Raw genomic sequence first — 18,662 nt, forward strand, 5'->3', positions numbered from 1 at the left:
AGTCTTGTTAAGCTACTGTGACCTCAAAGTCTTTTTCAAGGGGCATTAAAACCAACTTACTAAACCACTCTGAACTGCACAGCTCTTTCAAGGGACATTAAAACAGTCTTCTTAAGCTACTGTGACCTCCACGTCTCTTCCACAGAGCATTGATATTGTCTATTTATTCCACAGTAACCTCCACCACTCTTCCAAGGGGCATTAAAACCGTCTCGTTAAGGTACTGTGACCTCCACGTCTCTTCCACGGGGCATTGATATTGTATTTTTATTCCTCTGCATCCTCCCCCACTCTTCCAAGGGGCATTGATATTGTCTTTTTTTCAACTGTAACCTCCACCACCCTTAGAAGGGGCATTAAAACCGTCTTGTTTAGCTACTGTGACCTCCATGTCTCTTCCAAGGGGCATGAAAATCGTATTTTTAAACAACTCTGAACTCCACAACTCTTCCAAGGAGCATTAAAACCATCTTGTTAAGCTATTGTGACCTCCACGTCTCTTCCACGGTTCATTTTTTTTTTTATTCCACTCCGACCTCCACCATTCTTCCAAGGGGCATTAAAATTGTTTTGTGAAGCTACTGTGACCTCCACGTCTCTTGCACGGGGTATTGATATTGTCTTTTTATTCCACTGTGACCTCCACCACTCTACCAAGGAGCATTAAAAGCATCTTGTTAAGCTACTGTGACCTCCACGTCTCTTCCACGGTTCATTTTTTTTTTATTCCACTATTCCACTGCGACCTCCACCATTCTTCAAAGGGGCATTAAAATCGTCTTTTTAAGCTACTGTGACCACCATGTCTGTTGCAAGGCGCATTGATATTGTCTTTTAATTCCACTGCGACCTCCACCACTCTTCCAAGGGGCATTAAAGCCATCTTGTTAAGCTACAATGACCACCACGTCTCTTCCACGGGGCATTGATATTGTTTTTTTATTCCACAGTAACCTCCACCACTCTTTTAAGGAGCATTAAAACCGTTTTGTTAAGCTCCTGTGATCTCGACATGTCTTCCACGGGGCATTGATCTTGTCTTTTTATTCCAGTGTAAACTCCACCACTCTTTTAAGGGGCTTTAAAACCGGCTTGATAAACTACTGTGACCTCCACGTCTCTTCCAAGGGGCATTAAAACAGTCTGCTGTTAAACCACTCTGTACTCCATAGCTCTTCCAAGGGACATTAAAACCGTCTTTTTAAGCTACTTTGACCTCCACGTCTCTTCCACGGGGAATTGAAATTGTATTTTTATTCCACTGCGACCTCCACCACTCTTCCAAGGGGGATTGATATTGTCTTTTTATTCCACTGCGACATCCACCACTCCTCCAAGGGGCATTAAAACCGTCTTGTTAAGCTACTATGACCTCCACGTCTCTTCAATGGGGCATTTATATTGTCTTTTCATTCCACTTTAACCTCCAGCACTTTTCCAAGGGGCATTAAAATCGTCTTGTTAACCTACTGTCACCTCTACGTCTCATCCAAGGGGCATTAACACCGTCTTGCTAAACCACTCTAAACAACCTTCCAAGGGACATTAAAACCGTCTTGTTAAGCTACTGTGACCTCCACGTCTCTTCTACGGAGCATTGATGTTGTCTTTTTATTCCACTGTAACCTCCATCACTCTTCCAAGGGGCATTAAAACCATATCGTTAAGCTACTGTGAACTCCACGTCTCTTCCACGGTCATTGATATTGTCTTTTTATTCAACTGCATCCTCCACCACTCGTCCAAGGAACATTGATATTGTCTTCTTATTCAACTGCGACCTCCACCACTCTTCCAAGGGGCAGTAAAACCGTCTTGCTAAACTACTGTAACCTCCACGTTTCCTCCAAAGGGCATTAAAACCGTCTTGTTAAACCATTCTGAACTCCACAGCTCTTCCAAGGGGCATTAAAACCATCTTTTTAAGCTACTGTGACCTCCACGTTTTTCCACGGTGCATTGATATTGTCTTCTTATTCCACTGAGACCTCCACCACTCTTCCAAGGGGTATTAATACAGTCTTGTCAAGCTACTGTGTTCTCCACGTTTTTTTCAAGGGGCATTAAAACAATCTTGCTAAACCACTCTGAACTCCACAGCTCTTCCAAGGGACATTAAAACAGTCTTGTTAAGCTACTGTGACCTCCACGTCTTTTGCACGGGGCATTGATATTGTCTATTTCTTCCACTGTGACCTCCACCACTCTTCCAAGGGGCATTAAAACCGTCTCGTTAAGCTATTGTGACCTCCACGTCTCTTCCACGGGGCATTGATATTGTCTTTTTATTCCACTGCATCCTCCACCACTCTGCCAAGGGGCATTGATATTGTCTTTTTATTCAACTGTAACCTCCACCACTCTTCCATGGGTCATTAATACCGTCTTATTAAGCTACTGGGACCTCCACATCTTTTTCAAGTGGCATTAAAACCATCCTGCTAAACCACTCTGAACTCCACAACTCTTCCAAGGGACACTAAAACAATCTTGTTAAGCTACTGTGACCTCCACGTCTCTTCCATGTGGCATTGATATTGTCTATTTATTCCACTGTAACCTCCACCACTCTTACAAGGGGCATTAAAACCGTCTTGCTAAGCTACTGTGACCTCCACGTCTTTTCCAATGGGCATGAAAACGGTCTTGTTAAACCGCTCTGAACTCCACAGCTTTTCCAAGGAGCATTAAAACCGTCTTATTAAGCTACTGTGACCTCCACGTCTCTTCCACGGGGCGTTTTTTTTTTTTTTATTCCACTGCGACCTCCACCACTTTTCCAAGGGGCATTGATATTGTCTTATTATTCCACTGCAACCTCAACCACTCTTAAAAGGACCATTAAAACTGACTTGTTAAGCTACTGTGACCTCCACGTCTCTTCCATGTGGCATTGATATTGTCTATTTATTCCACTGTAACCTCCACCACTCTTACAAGGGGCATTAAAACCGTCTTGCTAAGCTACTGTGACCTCCACGTCTTTTCCAATGGGCATGAAAACGGTCTTGTTAAACCGCTCTGAACTCCACAGCTTTTCCAAGGAGCATTAAAACCGTCTTATTAAGCTACTGTGACCTCCACGTCTCTTCCACGGGGCGTTTTTTTTTTTTTTATTCCACTGCGACCTCCACCACTCATTCAACGAGCATTAAAACCGTCTTGTTAAGCTACTGTGACCTCCACGTCTCTTACACGGGGCATTTTTTTTTTATTCCACTGCGACCTCCACCACTCTTCAAAGGGGCATTAAAATCGTCTTGTTAAGCTACTGTGACCACCATGTCTCTTCCAAGGCGCATTGATATTGCCTTTTTATTACACTGCGACCTCCACCACTCTTCAAAGGGGCATTAAAACCGTCTTTTAAGCTACTGTGACCTCCACGTCTCTTCTACGGGGCATTGATATTGTCTTTTTATTCCACTGTAACCTCCGTCACTCTTCCAAGGGGCATTAAAACTGTCTCGTTAAGCTACTGTGACCTCCACGTCTCTTCCACGTGGCATTGATATTGTCTTTTTATTCCACTGCATACTCCACCACTCTTCCAAGTTACATTGATAGTCTTTTTATTCAACTACGACCTCCACCACTCTTCCAAGGGGCATTAAAACCATCTTGTTAAGCAATTGTAACCTCCACGTCTCCTCCAAAGGGCATTAAAACTGTCTTGTTAAACCACTCTGAACTCCACAGCTCTTCCAAGGGGCATTAAAACCGTCTTGTGAAGCTACTGTGACCACCACGTCTTTTCCACGGGGCATTGATATTGTCTTTTTATTCCATTGCGACCTCCACCACTCTTCCAAGTGTTATTTATAAAGTCTTGTTAAACTACTGTGACCTGCACGTCTTTTTCATGGGGAATTAAAACCATCTTGCTAAACCACTCTGAACTCCACAGCTCTTCCAAGGGACATTAAAACGTCTTTTTAAGCTACTGTGACCACCACGTTTTTTCCACGGGGCATTGATATTGTCTATTTATTCCACTGTAACCTCCACCACTCTTCCAAGGGGCATTAAAACCATCTCGTTAAGCTACTGTGATCTCCACGTCTCTTACACAGGGCATTGAAATTGTCTTTTTATTGCACTGCATCCTCCACCACTCTTCCAAGGGGCATTGATATTGTCTTTAATTCAACTGCGACCTCCACTACTCTTCCAAGGGGCATTAAAACCGTCTTGTTAAGCTACTGTGACCTACAAGTCTCTTCAATGGGGCATTTATATTGTCTTTTTATTCCACTTTGACCTCCAGCACTTTTCCAAGGGGCATTAAAACCGTCTTGTTAAACTACTGTGACCTCTACGTCTCACCCATGGGGCATTAAAACCGTCTTGCTTAGCTACTGTGACCTCCATGTCTGTTCCACGAGGCATTGATGTTGTCTTTTTATTCCACTGTAACCTCCACCACTCTTCCAAGGGGCATTTTAAACCATCTTGCTAAGCTATTGTAACCTCCACGTCTCCTCCAAAGGGCATTAAGACCGTCTTGATAAACCACTCTGAACTCCACAGCTCTTCCAAGGGGCATTAAAACCGTATTGTTAAGCTACTGTGACCTCCACGTCTTTTCCACGGGGCATTGATATTGTCTTTTATTCCACTGCGACCTCCACCACTCTTCCAAGGGGTATTAAAACAATCTTGTTAAGCTACTCTGACCTTCACGTCTTTTTTTTAAGGGGCATTAAAACCATCTTGCTAAACCACTCTGAACTCCACAGCTCTTCCAAGAGACATTAAAACAGTCTTGTTAAGCTACTGTGACCTCCACGTCTCTTCCACGGGGCATTGATATTGTCTATTTATTCCACTGTAACCTCCACCACTCTTCCAAGGGCCATTAAAAACGTCTTGTTAAGCTACTGTGACCTCCACGTCTCTTCCAAGGGGCATGAAAACCGTGCTGATAAACCACTCTGAACTCCACAGCTCTTCCAAGGGGCATTAAAACCACATTGTTAAGCTACTGTGATCTCCACGAATCTTCCACGGGGCATTCATATTGTCTTTTTATTCCACTGCATCCTCCACCACTCTTCCAAGGGGCATTGATATTGTCTTTTTTTCAACTGTAACCTCCACCACTCTTCCAAGGGGCATTAAAACCGTCTTGTTAAGCTACTGTGACCTTCACCTCTCTTCCAAAGGGCGTTAAAACCGTCTTGTTAAACCACTCTGAATTCCACAATTCTGCCAAGGGGCATTAAAACCGTCTTTATATTCTACTGAGACCTCCATGTCTCTACCACGGGGCATTGATAATGTCTTTTTATTCCACTGAGACCTCCACCACTCTTCCAAGGGGCACTAAATCTGTCTTGTTAAGCTACTCTGACCTCCACGTCTCATCTAAGGGGCATTAAAACCGTCTTTTTAAACAACTCTGAACTCCACAGTACTTCCAAGGAGCATTAAAACCGTCTTCTTAAGCTACTGTATACTCCACGTCTCTTCCACAGGGGCATTTTTTTTTTTTTATTCCACTGCGACCTCCACCACTCTTCCAATTGGCATTACTATTGTTTTGTTAAGCTACTGTGACCTCCATGTCTCTTGCACGGGGTATTGATATTGTCTTTTTATTCCACTGTGACCTCCACCACTCTTCCAAGGAGCATTAAAACCGTCTTGTTAAGCTACTGTGACCTCCAAGTCTCTTCCACGGGGCATTTTTTTTATTACTCCACGGCGACCTCAACCACTCTTCAAAGGGTCATTAAAAACGCCTTGTTAAGCTACTGTGACCTCCACGTCTTTTCCACGGGGCATTGATATTGTCTATTTATTCCACTGTAACTTCCACCACTCTTACAAGTGGCATTAAAACCTACTTGTTAAGCTGCTGTGACATCCACATCTCTTCCACGGGGCATTTTTTTTTTTATTCCACTGCGAACTCCACCACTCTTCAAAGGGGCATTAAAACCGTCTTGTTAAGCTACTGTGACCTCTATGTCTCTTCCAAGGGGAATGAAAACCGTCTTCTTAAACAACTCTGAACTACACAGCTCTTCCAAGGAGCATTAAAACCGTCTTTTTAAGCTACTGTGACCTCCACGTCTCTTCCACGGTGCATTTTTTTTTTATTTCACTGCGACCTCCATCACTCTTCAAAGGGGCATTAAAATCATCTATTTAAGCTACTGTGACCACCATGTCTCTTCCAAGGCGCATTGATGTTGTCTTTTTATTCCACTGCCACCTCCACCACTCTTCCAAGGGGCATTAAAGCCGTCTTGTTAAGCTACTGTGACCTCCACGTCTCTTCCACGATGAATTGATATTGTTTTTTTATTCCACTGTAACCTCCACCACTCTTTTAAGGGGCATTAAAACCATCTTGTTAAGCTCCAGTGACCTCGACGTCTCTTCCACGGGGCTTTAATATTGTCTTTTTATTCCAGTGTAAACTCCACCACCCTTCTATGGGGCTTTAAAACCAGCTTGTTAAGCTACTGTGACCTCCACGTCTCTTCCAAGGGGCATTAAAACTGTCCACTGTTAAACCACTCTGTACTGCATAGCTCTTCCAAGGGACATTAAAACCGTCTTTTTAAGCTACTGTGACCTCCACGTCTCTTGCACGGGGCATTGATATTGTCTATTTCTTCCCCTGTAACCTCCAACACTCTACCAAGGGGCATTAAAAACGTTTCGTTAAGCTACTGTGACCTCCACGTCTCTTCCACGGGGCATTGATATTGTCTTTTTATTCCACTGCATACTCCACCACTCTTCCAAGTTGCATTGATATTGTCTTTTTATTCAACTACAACCTCCACCACTCTTCCAAGGGGCATTAAAACTATCTTGTTAAGCTACTGTGACCTCCACGTCTGTTCAACGGGGCATTAATATTGTCTTTTTATTCCACTGTAACCTCCACAAGTCTGCCAAGGGGCATTAAAACCATCTTGTTAACCTACTGTAACCTCCAAGTCTCCTCCAAAGGGCATTAAAACCGTCTTGTTAAACCACTCTGAACCCCACAGCTATTCTAAGGGGCATTAAAACCATCTTGTTAAGCTACTGTGACCACCACGTCTTTTCCACTGGACATTGATATTGTCTTTTTATTCAACTACGTCCTCCACCACTCTTCCAAGGGGCATTAAAACTATCTTGTTAAGCTAGTGTGACCACCACGTCTTTTCCACTGGGCATTGATATTGTCTTTTTATTCCACTGCGACCTCCACCACTCTTCCAAGGGGTATTAAATCAGTCTTGTTAAGCTACTGTGACCTCCACGTCTTTTTCAAGGGGAATTAAAACCATCTTGCTAAACCACTCTGAACTCCACAGCTCTTCCAAGGGACATTAAAACAGCCTTGTTAAGATACTGTGCCCTCCAAATCTCTTCCACGGGGCATTGATATTGTCTATTTATTCCACTGTAACCTCCACCAATCTTCCAAGGGGCATTAAAACCGTCTCGTTAAGCTACTTTGACCTCCACGTCTCTTCCAAGGGGCATGAAAACCGTCTTATTAAACCACTCTGAACTCTACAGATTTTCCAAGGAGCATTAAAACCGTCTTGTTAAGCTACTGTGAACTCCACGTCTCTTCCACGGGGCGTTTTTTTTTTTTATTCCACTGCGACCTCCACCACTTTTCCAAGGGACATTGACATTGTCTTCTTATTCCACTGCAACCTCTGCCAATCCTCCAAGGACCATTAAAACTGACTTGATTAGCTACTGTGACCTCCACGACTCTTGCACGGGGTATTGATATTGTCTTTTTATTCCACTGCTATGTCCACCACTCTTCAAAGTGGCATTAAAATCGTCTTGTTAAGCTACTGTGACCACTATGTCTCTTCCAAGGCGCATTGATATCGCCTTTTTATTCCTCTGCGACCTCCACCACTTTTCCAAGGGGCATTAAAACCGTCTTTTAACCTACTGTGACCACCACGTCTCTTCTACAGGGCATTGATATTGTCTTTTTATTCCACTGTAACCTCCATCACTCTTCCAAGGGGCATTAAAACTGTCTCGTTAAGCTACTGTGACCTCCACGTCTCTTCCAAGGGCATTGATGTTGTCTTTTTATTCCGTTGCATACTCCACCAATCTTCCAAGTTGCACTGATATTGTCTTTTTATTCAACTACGACCTCCCCCACTCTTCCAAGGGGCATTAAAACTGTCTTGCTAAGCTACTGTGACCCCCACGTCTGTTCCACAGGTCATTAATATTGTATTTTTATTCCACTGTAACCTCCACCACTCTTCCAAGGGGCATTAAAACCGTCTCGTTAAGCTACTGTGAGCTCCACGTCTCTTACACAGGGTATTGATATTGTCTTTTTATTCCAATGCATCCTCCACCACTCTTCCAAGGGGCATTGATATTGTCTCTTTTTTCAACTGCGACCTCAACCACTCTTTCAAGGGGCATTAAAACCGTGTTGTTAAGCTACTGTGACCTCCATGTCTGTTCCACGAGGCATTGATATTGTCTTTTTATTCCACTGTAACCTCCACCACTCTTCCAAGGGGCATTAAAACTGTCTTGTTAAGCTACTGTAACCTCCACGTCTCCTCCAAAGGACATTAAAACCGTCTTGTTAAACCACTCTGAACTCCACAGCTCTTCCAAGGGGCAATAAAAACCGTATTGTTAAGCTACTGTGACCTCCACGTCTTTTCCACGGGGCATTGATATTGTCTTTTATTCCACTGCGATCTCAATCGATCTTCCATGGGGTATTAAAACAATCTTGTTAAGCTACTTTGACCTTCACGTCTTTTTCAAGGGGCATTAAAACCATCTTGCTAAACCACTCGGAACTCCACAGCTCTTCCAAGGGACATTAAAACAGTCTTGTTAAGCTACTGTGACCTCCATGTCTCTTCCACGGGGCATTGATATTGTCTGTTCATTCCACTGTAACCTCCACCACTCTTCCAAGGGGCATTAAAACCATCTTGTTAAGCTACTGTGACCTTCACGTCTCTTCCAAGGGGCAAGAAAACCCTGTGGCTAAACCACTCTGAACTCCACAGCTCTTCCAAGGGGCATTAAAACTTTCTTGTTAAGCTACTGTGACCTCCACGTCCATTCCAGCGGGCATTGATATGGTCTTTTTATTCCACTACGACCTACACCACTCTTCCAAGGGGTATTAAAACAGTCTTGTTAAGCTACTGTGACCTCCACGTCTTTTTTATGGGGCTTTAAAACAATCTCGCTAAACCACTCTGAACTCCACAGCTCTTACAAGGGACATTAAAACAGTCTTGTTAAGCTACTGTGACCTCCACGTCTTTTCCACAGGGCATTGAAATTGTCTATTTATTCCACTGCAACCTCCACCACTCTTCAAAGGGGCATTAAAACCATCTCATTAAGCTACTGTGACCTCCACGTCTCTTCCACGGGGCATTGATAATGTCTTTTTATTCCACTGCATCCTCCACCACTCTTCCAAGGGGCATTGGTACTGTCTTTTTTTCAACTGTAACCACCACCACTCTTCCAAGGGGCAATAAAACCGTCTTGTTATGCTGCTGTGACCTCCACGTCTCTTCCACGTGGAATTTTTTTTTTTATTATGCTGCGACCTTCACCACTCATCAAAGGGGCATTAAAACCGTCTTGATAAGCTACTGTGACCTCTATGTCTCTTCCAAGGAGCATGAAAACCGTCTTTTTAAACAAATCTGAACTCCACAGCTCTTCCAAGGAGCATTAAAACCATCTTGATAAGCTACTGTGACCTCCATGTCTCTTTTACGGGGTATTGATATTGTCTTTTTATTCCACTGTGACCTCCATCACCCTTCCAAGGAGCTTTAAAACCGTCTTGTTAAGTTATTGTGACCTCCACGTCTCTTCCACGGGGCATTGATATTGTCTATTTGTTCCACTGTAACCTTCACCACTCTTACAAGGGGCATTAAAACCGCCTTGTTAAGCTACTGTGACCTCCACGTCTCTTCCACGGGGCATTTTTTTTTTTAATCCACTGCGACCTCCACCACTCTTCAAAGGGGCATTAAAACCGTCTTTTAAGCTTCTGTGACCTCCATGTCTCTTCCAAGGGGCATGAAAACCGTCTTGTTAATCAACTCTGAACTACACAGCTCTTCCAAGGAGCATTAAAACCGTCTTGTTAAGCTACTGTGACTTCCACATCTCTTCCACGGGGCATTTCTTTTTTTATTCCACTGCGACCTCCACCACTCTTCAAAGGGGCATTAAAATCGTCTTGTTAAGCTACTGTGACCACCATGTCTCTTCCAAGGCGCATTGATGTTGTCTTTTTATTCCACTGCCACCTCCACCACTCTTCCAAGGGGCATTAAAGCCATCTTGTTAAGCTACTGTGACCTCCATGTCTCCTCCACGAGGCATTGATATTGTCTTTTTATTCCATTGTAACCTCCACCACTCTTCCAAGGGGCATTAAAACCATCTTATAAAGTTACTGTAACCTCCACGTCTCTTCCAAACGGCATTAAAATCGTCTTGTTAAGCCACTCTGAACACCACAGCTCTTGCAAGGGGCATTAAAAACCATATTGTTAAGCTACTGTGACCTCCACGTCTCTTCCACGGGGGAATTTTTTTTATTATTCCTCTGCGACCACAACCACTCTTCAAAGGAGCATTAAAATCGCCTTGTTAAGCTTCTGTGACCTCCACGTCTCTTCCACGGGGCATTGATATTGTCTATTTATTCCACTGTAACCTCCACCACTCTTACAAGGGCATTAAAACCGCCTTGTTAAGCTACTGTGACCTCCACGTCTCTTCCACGGGGCATTCTTTTTTTTATTCCACTGCGACCTCCACCACTCTTCAAAGGGGAATTAAAACCGTCTTGTTAAGCTACTGTGACCTACATGTCTCTTCCAAGGGGCATGAAAACCGTCTTGTTAAACAACTCTGAACTACACAGCTCTTCCAAGGAGCATTATAACCGTCTTGTTAAGCTACTGTGACCTCCACGTCTCTTCCACGCGGCATTTTTTTTTTATTCCACTGCGACCTCCACCACTCTTCAAAGGGGCATTAAAATCATCTTGTTAAGCTACTGTGACCACCATGTCTCTTACAAGGCGCATTGATGTTGTCTTTTTATTCCACTGCCACCTCCACCACTCTTCCAAGGGGCATTAAAGCCGTCTTGTTAAGCTACTGTGACCTCCATATCTCTTCCACGGGGCATTGATATTGTTTTTTTATTCTACTGTAACCTCCACCACTCTTTTAAAGGGCATTAAAACCATCTTTTTAAGCTCCTGTGACCTTGACATCTCTTACACGGGGCATTGATATTGTCTTTTTATTCCAGTGTAAACTTCACCACCCTTCTAAGGGGCTTTAAAACCAGCTTGTTTAGCTACTGTGACCTCCACGTCTCTTCCAAGGGGCATTAAAACTGTCAACTGTTAAACCACTCTGTACTGCATAGCTCTTCTAAGGGACATTAAAACTGTCTTTTTTAACCACTGTGACCTCCACGTCTCTTCCACGGGGCGTTGATATTATCTTTTTATTCTACTGCGACCTCCACCACTCTTCCAAGGGGTATTGATATTGTCTTTTTATTCCACTGCGACATCCACCACTCTTCCAAGGGGCATTAAAACCGTCTTGTTAAGCTACTGTGACCTCCACGTCTCTTCCACGGGGCGTTTTTTTTTTTTTATTCCACTGCGACCTCCACCACTTTTCCAAGGGGCATTGATATTGTCTTTTTATTCCACTGCAACCTCTGCCACTCTTCCAAGGACCATTAAAACTCACTTGATTAGCTACTGTGACCTCCACGTCTCTTGCATGGGGTATTGATATTGTCTTTTTATTCCACTGCAACCTCCACCATTCTTCAAAGGGGCATTAAAATCGTCTTGTTAAGCTACTGTGACCATCATGTCTCTTCCAAGGCGCATTGATATTGCCTTTTTATTCTACTGCGACCTCTACCAGTCTTCCAAGGGGCATTAAAACCGTCTTTTAAGCTACTATGACCACCACGTCTCTTCTACGGGGCATTGATATTGTATTTTTATTCCACTGTAACCTCCATCACTCTTCCAAGGGGCATTAAAACTGTGTCGTTAGGCTACAGTGACCTCCACGTCTCTTCTACGGGGCATTGATATTGTCTTTTTATTCCACTGCATACTCCACCAATCTTCCAAGTTACATTGATATTGTCTTTTTATTCAACTACGACCTCCACCACTCTTCCAAGGGGCATTAAAACTGTCTTGCTAAGCTACTGTGACCTCCAAGTCTGTTCCACGGGGCATTAATATTGTCTTTTTATTCCACTGTAACCTCCACCACTCTTCCAAGGGGCATTAAAACCATCTTGTTAAGCTACTGTAACCTCCATGTCTCCTCCAAAGGGCATTAAAACCGTCTTGTTAAACCACTCTGAACTCCACAGCTCTTCCAAGGGGCATTAAAACCGTCTTGTTAAGCTACTGTGACCACCACGTCTTTTCCACGGGGCATTGATATTGTCTTTTTATTCCACTGCGACCTCCACCACTCTTCCAAGGGGTATTAAAACAATCTTGTTAAGCTACTGTGACCTCCACGTCTTTTTCAAGGGGAATAAAAACCATCTTGCTAAACCACTCTGAACTCCACAGCTCTTCCAAGGGACACTAAAACAGCCTTGTTAAGCTACTGTGTCCTCAATGTCTCTTCCACGGGGCATTAATATTGTCTATTTATTCCACTGTAACCTCCACCACTCTTCCAAGAGGCATTAAAACTGTCTCGCTAAGCTACTGTGACCTCCACGTCTCTTCCACGGGGCATTGATAATGTTTTTTTATTCCAATGCATCCTCCACCTCTCTTCCAAGGGGCATTGATATTGTCTTTTTTTCAACTGTAACCTCCACCACTCTTCCAAGGGGCATTAGAACCGTCTTGTTATGCTGCTGTGACCTCCACGTCTCTTCCACGTGGAATTTTTTTTTTTTATACTGCGACCTCCACCACTCATCAAAGGGGCATTAAAACCGTCTTGATAAGCTACTGTGACCTCCATGTCTGTTCCAAGGGGCATGAAAAGCGTCTTTTTAAACAACTCTGAACTCCACAGCTCTTCCAAGGAGCATTAAAACCATCTTGATAAGCTACTGTGACCTCCACGTCTCTTTTACGGGGTATTGATATTGTCTTTTTATTCCACTGTGACCTCCATCACCCTTCCAAGGAGCATTAAAACCGTCTTGTTAAGTTACTGTGACCCCCACGTCTCTTCCATGGGGCATTGATATTGTCTATTTATTCCACTGTCACCTCCACCACTCTTACAAGGGGCATTAAAACCACCTTGTTAAGCTACTGTGACCTCCACGTCCCTTCCACGGGGCATTTTTTTTTTTATTCCACTGCGACCTCCACCACTCTTTAAAGAGGCATTAAAACAGTCTTGTTAAGCTACTGTGACCTCCATGTCTCTTCCAAGGGGCATGAAAACCGTCTTGTTAAACAACTCTGAACTACACAGCTCTTCCAAGGAGCATTAAAACCGTCTTGTTAAGCTACTGTGACCTTCACGTCTCTTCCACGGGGCATTTCTTTTTTTATTCCACTGCGACCACCATCACTCTTCAAAGGGGCATTAAAATCTTCTTTGTTAAGCTACTGTGACCACCATGTCTCTTCCAAGGCGCATTGATGATGTCTTTTTATTCCACTGCCACCTCCAACTCCCTTCCAAGGGGCATTAAAGCCATCTTGTTAAACCACTCTTAACTCCACATATCTTCCAAGGGGCATTAAAACCGTCTTGTTAAGCTACTGTGACCTCCACGTCTCTTCCAAGGGGCATGAAAACCATCTTGTTAAACCACTCTTAACTCCACATATCTTCCAAGGGGCATTAAAACCATCTTGTTAAGCTACTGTGACCTTCACGTCTTTTCCACGGGGCATTGATATTGTCTTTTTATTCCACTGCGACCTCCACCTCTCTTCCAAGGGGTATTAAAACAGTCTTGTTAACTACTGTGACCTCCACGTCTTTTTCAAGGGGCATTAAAACCATCTTGCTTAACCACTCTGAACTCCACAGCTCTTCCAAGGGACATGAAAACAGTCTTGTTAAGCTACTGTGACCTCCACGTCTCTTCCACGGGGCATTGATATTGTCTTTTTGTTCCACGGCGACCTCCACCACTCTTCCAAGGGTCATTGATATTGTCTTTTTTTCTTCTGCCACCTCCTCCTCTCTTCCAAGGGGCATTATAACCATTTTGTTAATCAACTGTGACCTCCACATCACTTACGAGGGGCATTAAAACCGTATTGTTAATCCACTCTGAACTCCACAGCTCTTCCAAGGGACATTAAAACAGTCTTGTTAAGCTAATGTGACCTCAACGTCTCTTCCACGGGGCATTGATATTGTCTTTTTATTCCACTGTAACCTCCATCACTCTTCCAAGTGGCATTAAAACCGTCTCGTTAAGCTACTGTGACCTCCACGTCTCTTCCACGTGGCATTGATATTGTCTTTTTATTCAACTGCGACCTCCACCACTCTTCCAAGGGGCATTAAAACCGTCTTGTTTAGCTACTGTGACCTCCACGTCTGTTCCACGGGGCATTGTTATTGTACTTTTATTCCACTGTAACCTCCACCACTCTTCCAAAGGGCATTAAAACCATCTTGTTAAGCTACTGTAACCTCCACATCTCCTCCAATGGGCATTAAAACCGTCTTGTTAAATCACTCTGAACTCCACAGCTCTTCCAAGGGGTATTAAAACCGTCTTGTTAAGCTACTGTGACCTCCACATCTTTTCCACGGGGCATTGATATTGTCTTTTTATTTCACTGTGACCTCCACTACTCTTCCAAGGGGTATTAAATCAGTCTTGTTAAGCTACTGTGACCACCATGTCTCTTCCAAGGTGCATTGATATTGTCTTTTTATTCCACTGCGACCTCCACCACACTTCCAAAACCGGCTTGTTAAGCTACTGTGACCTGTAGGTATTATCCAAGGGGAATTAACACCATCTTGTTAAACCACTCTGAACTCCACAGCTCTTCCAAGGGGCATTAAAACCATCTTGTTAAGCTACTGTGATCTCCACATGTCTTTATTTATGTTGTCTTTAAATTCCAAAGCTACCTCCACCACTCTTCCAAGGGTCTTAAAACCATCTTGCTAAGCTACCGTGACCTCTAAGTCTTTTCCACGGGGCATTGATATTGTCTTTTTATTCCACTGTAACCTCCATCACTCTTCCAAGGGGTATTAAAACACTCTTGTTAAACTAATGTGACCTCCACGTCTCTTCGATGGGTCATTGATATTGTATTTTTATTCCACTGCGACCTCCACCATTCTTCCAAGGGGCATTGATATTGTATTTTTATTCCGCTGCGACCTCCACAACTCTTCCAAGGCGCATTAAAACCGTTTTGTTAAGCTACTGTGAGCTCCACGTCTCTTCCAAGGGGCATTAAAACCGTATTGTTAAACCACTCTGAACTCCACAGCTCTTCCAAGGGACATTAAAACCGTCTTGTTAAGCTACTGTGACCTCCACGTCTCTTCCACGGGGCATTGATATTGTCTTTTTATTCCTCTGCGACCTCCACCACTCTTCCAAGGGGCATTAAAACCGTCTTGTTAACCTACTGTGACCTCCACGTCTCTTCCACCGGGCATTGATATTGTCTTTTTATTCCACTGCATCCTCCACCACTCTTCCAAGGGGCATTTATATTGTCTTTATATTCAACTGCGGCCTCCACCACTCTTCCAAGGCGCATTTTAACCACCTTGTTAATCTACTGTGACCTCCACGTCTGTTCCATGGGGCATTGATATTGTCTTTTTATTCCACTGTACCCTCCACCACTTTTCCAAGGGGTATTAAAACCGTCTTGTTAAGCTACTGTAACCTCCATGTCTCCTCCAAAGGGCATTAAAACCGTCTTGTTAAACCACTCTGAACTACACAGCTCTTCCAAGGGGCATAAAAAAGTCTTGTTAAGCTTCTGTGACCTCCACGTCTTTTCCACGGGGCATTGATATTGTCTTTTTATTCCACTGCGACCTTCACCACTCTTCCAAGGGGTATTAGAACAGTCTTGTGAAGCTACTGTGACCTCCATGTCTTTTTCAAAGGGCATTAAAACCATCTTGCTAATCCACTCTGAACTCCACAGCTCTTCCAAGGGACATTAAAACAGTCTTGTTAAGCTACTGTGACCTCCACGTCTCTTGCACGGGGCATTGATATTGTCTATTTATTCCACTGTAACCTCCACCACTCTTACAAGGGGCATTAAATCCGACTCGTTAAGCTACTGTGACCTCCACGTCTCTTCCACGGGGCATTGATATTGTTTTTTTATGATACTGCATCCTCCACCATTCTTCCAAGGGGCATTAATATTGTCTTTTTATTCAACTGCGACCTCCACCACTCTTCCAAGGGGCATTAAAACCGTCTTGTTAAGCTACTGTGATCTCCACGTCTGTTCCACGGGGAATTGATATTGTCTTTTTATTCCACTGTAACCTCCACCACTCTTCCAAGGTGCATTAAAACCATCTTGTAAAACTACTGTGACCCCCATGTCTCTTCCAAGGGGCATTAAAACTGTCTACTGTTAAACCACTCTGTACTCCACTGCTCTTCCAAGGGACAATAAAACCGTCTTGTTAAGCTACTGTGACCTCCACGTCTCTTCCACGGGGTATTAATATTGTCTTTTTATTCCAATGCGACCTCCACCACTCTTCCAATGGGCATTGATATTGTCTTTTTATTCTTCTGCAACCTCCTCCACTCTTCTAAGGGACATTAAAACCGTCTTGTTAAGTTACTCTGAACTCCACAGCTCTTCCAAGTGGCATTAAAACCGCCTTGCTAAGCTACTGTGACCTCCACGTCTCTTCCACGGGGCATTGATATTGTCTTTTTATTCCACTAAGACCTCCACCACTCTTCTAAGGGACATTGAAAACGTCTTGTTAAGCTACTGTTACCTCCACGTGTCTTCTACGGGGCTTTGATATTGTCTTTTTATTCCACTGTAACCTCCATCACTCTTCCAAGGGGCATTAAAACCGTCTCGTTAAGCTACTGTGACCTCCACATCTCTTCCACGTGGCATTGATTTTGGCTTTTTATTCCACTGCATCCTCCACCACTCTTCCAAGGGGCATTGATATTGTCTTTTTATTCAACTGCGACCTCCACCAAACTTCCAAGGGGCATTAAAACTGTCTTGTTAAGCTACTGTGACCTCCACGTCTGTTCCACGGGGCATTGATATTGTCTTTTTTTTCCACTATAACCTCCACCACTCTTCCAAGGGGCATTAAAACCATCTTATTAAGCTATTGTAACCTCCAAGTCTCCTCGAAAGGGCATTAAAACCGTCTTGTTAAACCACTCTGAACTCCACAGTTCTTCCAAGGGGCATTAAATACGTCTTGTTAAGCTATTGTGACCTCCATGTCTTTTCCATGGGACATTGATATTATCTTTTTATTCCACTGCGACCTCCACCACTCTTCCAAGGGGTATAAAAACAGTCTTGTTAAGCCACTATGATCTCCACGTATTTTTCAAGGGACATTAAAACCATCTTGCTAAACCACTCTGAACTCCACAGCTCTTCCAAGGGACATTAAAACAGTCTTGTTAAGCTACTGTGACCTCCACTTTTCTTCCACGTGGAATTGATATTGTCTATTTATTCCACTGTAACCTCCACCACGCTTACAATGGGCATTAAAACTGTCTTTTTAAGCTACTGTGACCTCCACGTCTATTCCAAGGGGCATGAAAACCGTCTTGTTAAATCACTCTGAACTCCACAGCTCTTCTATGGGGCATTAAATCTGTCTTGTTAAGCTACTGTGACCTCCACGTCTTTTCCACGGGGCATTGATATTGTCTTTTTTTTCCACTGTAACTTCCACCACTCTTCCAAGGGGCATTAAAACCATCTTGTTAAGCTATTGTAACCTCCACGTCTCCTCGAAAGGGCATTAAAACCGTCTTGTTAACCCACTCTGAACTCCACAGCCCTTCCAAGGGGAAAGGAAAACCGTCTTGTTAAGCTACTGTGACCTCCACGTCTCTTCCACGGGGCATTGATATTGTCTTTTTATTCCACTACGACCTCCACGTCTCTTCCAAGGGGTATTAAAACAGTCTTGTTAAGCTACTTTGACCTCCACGTCTTTTTCAAGGGGCATTAAAACCATCTTGCTAAACCACTCTGAAGTCCACAGCTCTTCCAAGGGACATTAAAACAGTCTTGTTAAGCTACTGTGACCTCCACGTCTCTTCCACGGGGCATTGATATTGTCTATTTATTCCACTGCATCCTCCACCTCTCTTCCAAGGGGCATTAAAAGCATCTCGTTAAGCTACTGTGACCTCCACGTATCTTACACGAGGCATTGATATTGTCTTTTTATTCCACTGCATCCTCCATCACTCTTCCAAGGGGCATTGATAATGTCTTTTTATTCAACTGCGACCTCCACCACTCTTCCAAGGGGCAGTAAAACCATCTTGTTAAGCTACTGTGACCTCCACGTCTCTTCCACGGGGCATTGATATTGTCTTTTTATTCCAGAGTAACCTCCACTACTCTTCCAAGGGGCATTGTAACCGTCTT

The sequence above is a fragment of the Phyllobates terribilis genome, unplaced genomic scaffold (genome assembly GCF_046119375.1).
Source record: "Phyllobates terribilis strain yellow unplaced genomic scaffold, ASM4611937v1 Scaffold_3__8_contigs__length_932513732, whole genome shotgun sequence".
NCBI classification, from domain to species: Eukaryota; Metazoa; Chordata; class Amphibia; order Anura; family Dendrobatidae; genus Phyllobates; species Phyllobates terribilis.